This window comes from Pinus tabuliformis, chromosome Q (genome assembly GCF_031772625.1).
Source record: "Pinus tabuliformis cultivar Carrire ecotype Pingquan chromosome Q, CPIR1, whole genome shotgun sequence".
Lineage (NCBI taxonomy): Eukaryota > Viridiplantae > Streptophyta > Pinopsida > Pinales > Pinaceae > Pinus > Pinus tabuliformis.
The window spans coordinates 898,790,097-898,802,249 of record NC_142296.1 but is presented as its reverse complement, the minus strand read 5'-3'; positions in this window follow the sequence as shown (position 1 = coordinate 898,802,249).

The window sequence follows — 12,153 nt, the reverse complement described above, 5'->3', positions numbered from 1 at the left end:
TTGAAGACAACATCGTAGCCTTTGTTCTCCAACATCACGACTGATACCAAGTTCTTCTTCAGTCCAGGCACATACTTCATATCTGTCAAGGTGATAAGAGCTCCATGCTCCCTCTGAACCGTGCCCACTCCTGAAACATTATACCTTTTGTCGTCACCCATCTCTATGCGCATCTTGAGGTCTTTCTCCTCCAAGGCACTGAATAAACTTTTATTGCCAGTCATGTGGAATGAGGCTCCATTGTCAAGATACCATACACAACCCATCATCGATGACACCATGCATGCGATGAGAGTAAAGTCCATTTCGAACTAAGAGGCTAATGCCTCACCTTCCGATCCATTCGAGGATCCCTTCTTAGACTTCTTCGATGGGAAATTAGTCGCATAATGTCCCATCTCGTGACAATTAAAGTATCTCACTTTAGACTTGTCACCCTTCTTCCCTCCATGAAAAGAATTGGATTTGGAATGGAAATCCTTCCCCTTCCCTTTCCTTGCCTTACTCGCTAAGGCCAGATTTTCTTCATCATCATCCTTAGATGAAGAACCATCTCGAGTGCTCCTCCTGATCTCCTCCTGCATGAGATCCGACCATAGTCGTTCCCAATCCGGTAGTTTCTCCCTTCCATTCACAGAGTCCTGGTAGCTATTCTAGCTCTTTGGAAGGCCAAGGAGAGCGAGGCTCACCATATCATCATCAACAGTAGTTATTCCCACACTACCAGTCTCATCTCTGCAAGTGGTGAGCTTGTTCAAATATGTGGAAATAGTATTGCTGTTCTCCATCTTGATTCTTCGAAGCTTATCCTTGAGCACCAATTTCCTCTGGTCGCTACTGTTCTGGTAGAGGTCCTTCAATTTCTTCCACATTGAATATGGAGTATCCTTCCCATGGATGTTCGTGACAATATGGTCTCGAACTCCCTCAAGGATGATCCGTCTCACCCTTGCCACACACTTCTTCCACTCAACCAACTCTTGTGCATCAGTTGAACCTGGCTTTGGGATTTCTTGATCAATGAAATCCTTCAAGCCATTGTCTTCTAATACAACCTCCATGCGATATTTCCATGCTATGTAATTCGAGCTACCTTCCAAGTCATACTCGAGTCTCAAGCCATAGAACACCATTGGCCAACCTTGAATTATGATAAGAATTCAATTTGCACCTACAACCCAGAACTTCAAACTTCGAATTCTCTTCTCTATATACTGCTCACAGCTCTGATAGACTTGGCTCTAATACCATGTAGAAATTTCTCTATAGATCAGCTAGCTCCGATACCATGTAGAAATTATGCAAATTCTCTACAAATCTCATTCTAAGACCATGTAGAAAATCTGACTGTAGATTAACCCGATAATGCAATATACCAACGAAAAATACTATAACCTACTTCTACTATCAATTTGCTTTGCGGAAGCTTAAATATTGAGCTGAATCAGAGCTAAACACATATAACCAGAAGAAGAAGAATCAATACACATGAAACATAGAAAATACTCAGGAGAAAGCCTCAGCTAAAAACCCCACTATCTGTATTATCGTACAAGGTGGAAATACATCAGAATTATACAAAGCCTTAGCTCTCACAGCTAGCAAACTCTCAGTACAATCCTCCTGGATGCTCACAGGCAATCAAAGCTTCTCACAAGCCTTCCTCTCTGCCCTCCAAGCTCCTATTTCCTTGCACAGTTTCTCCTGGGTGATCCTCCTGTTACCAAGTGGAAAACTCTCAACCAAGTGGAACACTGATCTCTCACACTGATCTCACACCCTGTCAGAACTGCACAATCCTCAAGGAACCTTACCTTGAATGCATGCATGAGTTTCCTTTATAGGAAAACACATGCAATTGATATTCCATTGTCCTTGACATTTAGCTCAACTGGGTCTTTCTCAAAATAGAGATGCACGAGTTTCTGATGAGGGAATCTTCAGTTATCTGGAGTACACTGGTTGGGTGCATGCATGCATCGACTGACTGACAACTCACAATTAGTTCCTCAAACAGTTTGGAACTAATTTAATTGGACTTAACTCAGTAAACTGAGTTAACTAATTACAACTCAAATATAACTCAATCTTATCTCCTTAATTAAGGGATAATCTCCTTAATTTAAGGGATAACTCTTGCATGACTTCAGAAAGACTTCTAACTTGAATTTCTCCAACTAATTAATCCATAGTGAATTAATTAGTTATTTCCAAGCAACTAGTGAAACTAAATTCGATTTTAATTCACAATTTTAATTCAAGGACAAATTAAAATTGGAATTTATGGATTCTATTTTTATCATTTCTTGTTGCTATTTTCAACACTAAGTAGGAGAGGACCTCTTGGTTAATAAAAAGGAGTGGATTAATAATAAAATGAAATAGTTTAATGTAATAATAATAATATTATTGAATGGATCTATTATTAAATTAATAATAAAATGAAATTAAAAAATGATTTATAATTAAATTTGTAACTTTCAAAGTGGAGAATCCAAGAAACACTTTAGCATGAAGAAATTAAATTATAATAGACAAAGATATTAAATAATTTTTTTGACCAAATAATAGAAATAAATTTGAAAGATGAATTATTAAATTAATAACCACTTAAAGAAAAAACACCAGTATTAGTAATAGTGTTTAGACAGGGTGGATTAATAATAAAATAATTTAATGTAATAACAATAATACTATTAAATGGATCTATTATTAAACTAACCTGGATCTATCTTAAATTTGGATCTACCAAGCGTGAGGAGGGATCAAATATCTTTTAGCGACTCTAAAAGAGATTTGATCCTTCTCGCTTGGTCGATCCCGATTTGAGATGGATCTAGGTTGTTTTAATTCCCCCCTTAAATAGGCTATGTTCCACATGAATACCATGGTTTCTTATAAACCTAGAGCTAAAAAACCAATGGTAATTTGACTCCAAACAGAATTCAGTAAAAATAATAATAACATATAAATTTTATTTTTATTATATTAAGTTGAAGTTATTTTTGTTTCACATAGTCTAACGAGGCGGGGGAGTTGCTCGGAAAGTTATGGAAATTCCGGTCATATTTAGAGAAAATCCGACAAGGATTTTTGTAAATCCAAGTTATAGTTAAACTTCAAACGTTTAGGTGTCCTAGACGTTTTTGATGGTGCTGAATCCATTTCCACCATCAAAAGTACAATTCAAACACTGTCTCTACAAGATTTTTTGAAATTTCTTTGCCTGGATTCCGGCCACTTTTGGCCGTTCGAGCGATTCCTTCGCCTCGTTAGACGACTCCTTTTTATTTTAGCATAGAGTTGTTTTTATTTTTTTCTATTTTATTTTGACCCAGGCAAAATGCTTACACGACATTACAACATCTTTTGGCCCAATTAATAAAATCAAATAAAAAATGATCTATAATGATAAAAATTAATAAATAACGATTGATCTATAATGATAGAAATTAATAAATAATGATTGTTTGACTTTTCATGGCATCTCTCACCTATTTAACTAGCTAGACCTAAACAAACTTCACATCTTTGTCGTGATGATGAGACACACTTACTCGCTCCAAATTTCGACTCAAATATATGGTTGAGATGGATTTGGACAAATCAATTCAAAGTTATCCACATCACATAAGCCTAAACTCATAAAAATTATTAATAATTGATTCAATAGTAAATTAACAATAATTAAATTGTATATTTAATAATAGAGATTTAATAGTAATAAAGGGTTTGGTGGGGTTGAGAACCATTATAAAAATAATTTAATGGAGAAAGATGATTAGAAGATGCAATGATAAAAAAAAAAGATTAAAAAGGAAAGACAAAGAATGTATGAATCTCGTGAATCTATGAATTGACTCCAATGAGCTCCTTCTTCTTCTCATAACTAGACCTCATCCTTGCTTTTGTTTGCTAATGAATTTGGAGATTCTACGTTTCATTTTATTCAATCCGTAATTAGATCACTGGAATCTACATATGAGTTTATTGGTTCCCATGATGTTGCATCTGATGCTTCTTTGGTCCACCCCCTCAATTTCTCAAACTCTTTGGATGACCCTGGTGTTATTTCCCATGTTTTGCTTAACCATAATTTTCATGTGATTTCCTCAATGTGTAATTCCCTCGACTTGTCTCCATTGTATGATTCACCACGCTAGCTGTCCGCAACAACAATCATCAATGATGCTTGCATCAATGACTCCTATAACTTATTTGGCACGTCTGCCTTGCTTTATGACCATAATGTCAACCCCAATCCTTGCTCTAAATCGTTGAATATATCTTCTTTTGAGGACCCGTATGCCTTCTCTCATATTCAGGGTGCTGCTTCCCTGTCCCTATCCATGTACTCGATGGCTCTCACTACAAATATTTATGATTATTGTGGTCTACCTCATTAAGTTGTTTAAAATTCCCATGAGGAATCTCAACCCTCGTTCTCATTCAACCGTCATCCAACATTTTCAAGCCATAGTTATGATCCATCCAATCGCTTCCCTTTATCTCCAACCCTTTCCCCTCCTCATGATTATCTCCTGAGTTCAATTATTTCCCCTCAGACTTCTTCTCATCATAATTATTTCCATTCCAACCCTTTACTTGACCCATCACCCCTGCCTAACTCCTACACAAAGGCTCTCACCCTCCATTCTTCATTAACCCTTTCCACCAATGTAGTAAATCTTTCCCCTATTCACCTTAATCACCCCATCCTTAAGCAGTTAGAACAAGGTTTCAATTATGTCTGTGTGCCTCATAAAATCCTAGTGGAAGACAATATATACGATATTGAGTCAATTACTAAGGGTATGCCTTCTCATGAAGCCCAAGATATTAAACAAGAATGTGGTAGAATTTTAAGGAATGAAAAACCCTCTAGCCTAACCTTTCAAAAGAGGAGTTCCTTGCCATCAATGAGCTTAACAATAACCTTAAAATATTAGTCGTAAAGGTTGTAAAGGGAACACCTCAGTGATAATGAATGTGTCTGAATATGAAGACAAGGTTTGAGAGATCTCATATTTGTCTTCTTCTAAACCATTCTCTACAAAATCCATTAATTTGGTCACCAAAGCCATTAAATTCTCATCCATTGATCCTCAGATTTAGAAATGACTTATCCCTCATCACCCTGTCACCCCTAGAATCCATGGACAATCTAAGATTCATAAAAAGGACATTCCCTTAAAACCCATAGCGAGTGCCATTGGTGCCCTACTCATGCTCTTTCTCGATTCCTTGCTGACAAAATCCAACCTTTTGTTGGTGCCAAAAAATCCTTCATTAAAGATTCTTCCCACTTCAATAAAAAATCCAAGTCCATCCATCTTGACTTAGCATGACCCCTTTGGTGGTTCATGTTTTCGCTACTACAAAGTGCTGAGGGGTCATAAACCCCAAGTCACCTACACTTAACCACCCACCTCCATTCCAACACCTAAGTGGGTGCATTGCAACCCGCCGCATGGCACATGAAAGGTCGTTCCCCTAGAGGCTTCCCGGCTAACCAAGCATGCCTCCCAAGAAGGCCACCATAGAACCCCCCAGTGATGTTAGGCCATGAGGTAGCATCAATCTGAGAAAAAACACCATTTATCCCTTCCCCATAACAACTGCCAGCACAGTTATTATGCTATAATTTGAAATGTCTCCACCCTTCACCAACAAGACCCTAACCATGTCCCTTGTAAAATGGGGCCACATCGAACCACTTTTCTAAACGCCTAGAAACAAATAACACAAAGAGACGCCTTCCCAACAGAGAAAAAGGATCAAGATCTCCAAGAAAAGCCCAAGAACAAAGAATTGAATGAAATTACAACAGAGGAAGAAACCTACACTTACCCAAGTACCATCACTGGCCAACGAATTGCGTTCAAGGCCGAACAAAGTCCCTCAAGTCGATGATACAGGAGCTGCACTCTTCCAATGTGAGCTTGGTTGGCTAACGGTTCCCACTCCGTTCTCCTGGATCCCACAGCGTCCGGCTAGTCACTCAAACCACAAACTCACTAAACTCATACCTCCCACAGTCAAACTAGAGCAGACACAAACTGCCCAGACCAGGGGGCATGCACAGGAAACGAGCCTATGCACACTCATTCAAAGTTCCTTCACTTACCTTCCCTCCCATACCAATACAAAAAAACCTTGCTGAGAGTGCCAACCACGTATTTATATAACCCGCTAAGACCTTCTTGATGTTTCTCATCAACCCATCCACTTGGCCGGGTTGTCGTCAAAGCTTAAGCCACGGTGCATATTAATTATATTCATAATTTCCTCTACCTTCTTGTAACACCAGTTCATCCACCCCTAATGAGGTAAATTTCTTTCCATTGTTTAGTCAAAGATTACCATTAAATACTCTTATTTTATTAAGGCTTAATCTAACTCATAAACTAAATATCCTTCTTCAGTGGAATTCGACGATACAATTTCAAGCAAGATTGTGATTTTTTATCGTTTAAAATACATTTTTGAATGCGTTAAAGGTTTCAACACCCTGAATAACCCATAGGGCATAATAATTTTACATATTAAACAACTTAAACTCAAATTTGAAAAAATATATGCCAAATTTTGATTAAAAATAACAAAAAAAATCTTGAAAAAGGTCATTTTGTCTATTAGTTAGACTACTCCTTTTATTAATTTTTATTTTAAAAGCTTATTTTTTATAATTCGATTTCCAATTTCTCTCTGAATTTTGGTTTTTTGGACTCATATGGTCATTTTTTCTATTAGTTAGACTACTCCTTTTATTAATTTTTATTTTAAAAGCTTATTTTTTATAATTCTATTTCCAATTTCTCTCTGAATTTTGGTTTTTTGGACTCATATTCGGTCCAGAGTTTCGAACCACCCAGTGTGGTTCATCACCAAGACTAAGATAGTGAGTTAAATAGAGTAAAGATGCAAAGAATTATAACAGTACGGTAAAAAAAATTAATAATTTTTTTACCAAGAAATGTTGACATTGATTTTGAGACTCTCTTTCCCATGAATCACATCATTAGTTGTTGGAGGACATTTCCAATCATCTAATGTGGTTCATCACCAGTGAAAAAACCAATCTGTCAACTTGTTTAAACCATAATCATTAGGAAAAATAAAATATTTTAATTAAGATTAAACATTAGATTAGAGAATTGGCCAATATATATATATATATATATGATCAAGTAGTTGAATAAGTCAATATATTATATTATAAAATATTAGAAAACCAATCATTTATTAAAGAACTTTAAAATATGAAAATAATAAAAAATAAAAATAAAAATAAATAAATAAAAAGGACTAGAACAAGAAGATAAATGGGAAAGAAAAATGATAAAAAAATTGTAAAAGGAATTAAATTAAAGTAAATTATTTTATTATAAAATAAGTTTAAATATCATATGTATTTAGGTAAAAATATAAATAGTTAAACTGGAAGTTTAAAAAAAATTAAAAATAAATAAATGATAAATAAAATAATAAAATAATTACAAAAAATAAAATAAATAATAAATAAAATTAAAAATAATTGGAAAAGGGGAAAAAATAAATATAGGTTAATTAATGGAATAAATATATGTTTATATCATATTCTTAAACTTATATTATTATTATTATTATATATATAGACGAAAATAGTCTTTTTTCACTTAAATATGACAAAACAATTTCAAGAAAGAATGTGATTTTTTGTTGTTTAAATTGCATTTTTGATTGCATAAATGGATTCAACACCCTAAAAGACCCATGTGACACTCAAATTCTACATATTAAACAACTTAAACTCAAATTTCTCAATTTAGGCTTCTGCGATCCATAACTTGCATGCTAAGAAATCTTTTGGTGAAAATCACATAAGAGAACATTTTTGTTGACGTGTTTCGAACCATCAAGTGTGGTTCATCTTCAGGATAATATGAAGAACCATATATAACAATTGACAAATAACTGTAAAAATTAAATTAATTTTATTATTATAATTATTAATATTTTAATCAAAAGGAAAGTCATATAGAAACAACTAAAATTAAAAAATAATATTGTCAAGCTAATAAAGTAAATAAAATAAATAACACTAAGAAAAAATAAAATAAATAGAAATCATGAATTAAATTAATTTTATTATTATTATTATTGATACTTAAATAAAAAGGAAGGTCCTATAGAAATACTTAAAATTGAATAATATGGTCAAACTTAATAGTTCCAAACAATAAAACTAATAAATAATAATAAGAAATAAATATTTTTAATAATAATGATAATAATAAATACAAATGTATTATAATAATAATAAACAAACAAAACTTAGGAATACAAAGCAGGGATCCAACACCTGCTAATACTCCAACCATCGTCTCTATTTAGATTGATAAGCCTCTTTTCAATTTCCAAGGCTTCCCTAAACTTACGGTGATGAAAATGATCACCCGCTAATACTCCAACCATCGTCTCTATTCAGATTGATAGACCTCCTTTCAATTTCTAAGGCTTCCCTAAACTTATGGTGATGAAAATGATCAATTCTTGTGATCACCCTGGCCTCTTCAATGCAAATGTGATGTTTTGTCTTCCACATGTTCTTCCAAAGTAGAGGAGCGATACTTACCATGTTTGATGTCGGCTACATGCTCATGAATCCTATGATTTATTGAGCGACCAATTTCACCAATGTACAGAGTCCCACAGGAGAATGGGATGATGTAAACACCTTTCCCATCTTTAGGGTTCATCAAGTCCTTCACCGATCTTAGTTAGCTTCAAATAGTTTTTAGGGGCCTAAATGTCGAAGGAACCTTATGCTTCTTCAGGATCCTTGCAATCATGTTTGTGGTCCCTTGAATAAATGAAAGATGCACCCTTGAAAACCAGTGCTTAAGATCATTTTTAATTCTAGGAATTTTTTCAACCTTCAGGAAAGCTCTAAGACACTGGTGCCTACTATAACCATTCTTATTAAAAACATTAAGGAGATGGGTCTTTTCCTCATTGAGGTGGTTTTCATCGAAAACTTATAACACCCAAGTGACTAAGATGTTGAGAACACCTAACTTATGAGCAGCGAAACGATGAGAATTAGCGCGAAGATATTGCTTAGTGTGAGTTTTCTTCTGAAAAACCTGGTGGGAGAAAGAACCATCATATCTTTTTGAAATAATAACATCAAGGAAAGGTAGACTACCATCGATTTCACATTCCATAGTAAATTTTATGGAACTAGATTGATTGTTAAGATGTTGGAAAAAGAGCTCCAACTTTTCCTGACCATGAGACTAGATGACGCAAGTTTCATCCACAAATGTTTTCCAAAGCTTAGGTTGGAATAAAACTTAGCACAAGGCCTTGGATTCAAAGTACTCCATGAACAGATTAGCCACTATGGGGGAAAGGGGGAAACCCATGGTCATGCCATAGGTTTGTTCATAAAATTCCCCTTCAAAACTGAGGAAAGTGGAGGTAAGACAGATTTCAACCAAATAAGTTGTATCTGGATCCGTAATGTGTTTCATGACTTCAATGGCCTCGTTAATGGGGATATTAGTGTACAAGAGACCACATCGAAACTCAATAGATTATCACAAGGATCCATCCTTATACCCTTTAACTCGTTGACAAATGAAGATGAATCTTTGACAAAGGATTCAGTGTGGCCAACAAGAGGTTTTAGCTTACTGGCTAAAAACTTAGCAAGAAGATAGGTTGACCCTCCTATGGTGTTGAAGATGGGACGTAGGGGAGCCCCTTCATTATGAATTTTTGGAAGACCGTAAATCTTACGAGTGAGAGGGCTACTCTCAATAAGCTTCTGGCTAAGGGAGCTAACAGTGAGCAACTGTTCTAGAAATTTTCTTTAAGGGATTATTTTAATTTTTATGTAGCTCTTGCTATTACAAAGGTGGTATTATTAACATTTTTCTTTGGTAATCCTCTTTATCTAAGATGAAAACAACTTCCCCCTTGTCAAATTTAAGAACAACGATGTCCTTGTTATTGTTCAAAGCTTTGAGAGCCTCAAACTCAGGTTTGCTAAGGTTGTTCTTAGGGGGCTTAGCCTTTCTTAGGATAACCGCACAATCTTGACTTATGATATCCTTAGTAGTGTCCGTAAGTCCCTTATCCCGAATTCAATGTCACATATAATCTCTTCAACATGGATTTTTCTAGGAGCAAGGGGAAATTTAAACCTTTCTCTAAAAGACTATAAATAGAAGGATCAAAAGAAAAATTGGAAAGATTAAACCTCTATTATTAAAAGAGGTGAAAGAAATTTTATTTTTAATATTAATACTATTATTAGAATCGACAAAAAATAAATGATTATTATTATTATTAGTATTAGTATTATTATTATCGACATTAATATCGCTATTCTTATTTTTTTCAACTGTGGTTCATAGTCGCTGAGTGGTCACTACATCCACAGGAAATAATTTGGGCATATCCACTCGAAGGGATCTACCTGACTGCCTAATATGTTGGGCATAACCCCAAGGGAGTTGAGGAGATTTGACCCCGTGACCTCCCAATTGGCAAGGTACTTAGCACTGAGAACTCGACCAACTGAGCTATCCCTTGGAGCTTAATATTGTTCTTCTTCTTACTATTATTATATTCAAAATTATTAGTATCATTATTATTGGAATCAAAAGAATTATTATTATTATTATTAAAGGATTCAAAAGAAGAAGGACATGAGATACCCAAAGAGGGGAAACTCCTGGGATTAGAGGAGAGGTCAATATAAAGGTTCACCTCAAGAGGGGTCTCAGAGGTGGATAATTCACCTCTCTTGCTTGAATGGTCATCATCTGATGAATAAGGACAAAACAGGGAGAGAGAGGTTCGGTCCATTGAAACCCTAGACATCGAGGAACATTCACTGCCATGAAGCCCAATGGACGTGGAGGGTTGACCATCCATGCTGGAGGAAAGTGAGCTACGCAAAATGGGAACATGAATCAAAGACGAACTAGGATGCTTGGGATAAAAGGAGAGGTTAACATCAATGTTCACCTTTGTGGGGGTCTCGAAGGTAGAGATTTCATCTCTATTGATTTAAAGGTTAACAACCGACGAAGAAGGGAAAGATGGGGAGAGAGGGGCCTGGTTCATAGAGACAAGGGGAGTTAACCGATTAATGGAGGACAAGGAAGGATTAAATCTAGGGCTTGAAACACGAGAAATTAAAGAGAAATGGCTGCCAAGAGAGTGTACGTATGTGGAGGGTTGACTATCCACAGGTGAGGCCACGCTAGAAGGAAGCTGACTATACAGAACCGAAACTAGAATAGAAGAAGAATACAAATTACAAGGACAGGCTAGGGAGGGATCCATGAGACCATATAAATTAGGACACATTGAGCTTGATCCGGAAGAATCAATTTCAGAAATAACATCAATGCTAGAGAAACAAGGAAGTGCAGGAAGGACAGAGTTAAGAGGAAGAACATGAAGAGGAACTTCAGAATGCACAATGTTCATGGAATATCCACTAGAATCAACCCCTAAATAATAATGATGAGAAGTGTGATAGAGAGACCTTGAATCCTCATTTTTGCTTGCTAGGGACAACACACTCCTAAAATTAGGAATAGCAACGCCGTTAATCCAAGAACGAAGAGCAGAGATTTGACTTCCATTCAATCTGCTATTGGAAGAAATAGAAAAACCTCTATGAGAAGAGGAATTTTCTAAGACTTTGAGAAACTTCGAAGATTGTTTCCTCTTCCATAATTCCTCTAAGCGAAGATACTTTAATGTCGAACATGCTTCAATCCTCATCCAAATGGTAGGGGATACCACATTAGAAAGCTCTAAATGTAACGAGAACAACTTCCGAGATATAAGATCAATACTTTTTCTAATCCTGGAAATCTCATAACGAACCAACGAAATGCTAGCAATAAAAAATACACGATGGTTCCTAGAATTATTAAGGTAATGCTTAATCTTAGAAAACGAAGGAACAATGGAGGAATATCTACATATTTTCAAGAATGTTAGATCTGATTTAATATTGGAGACCTACAAACGTGCCTGTTCGGATTTTGTTTAAAATTAACTAGAAAATATGTCATAAATAGGGCCATTTCGTCTATAAGTTAAACTACGTCTATATATAATAATAATAATTATATATATATA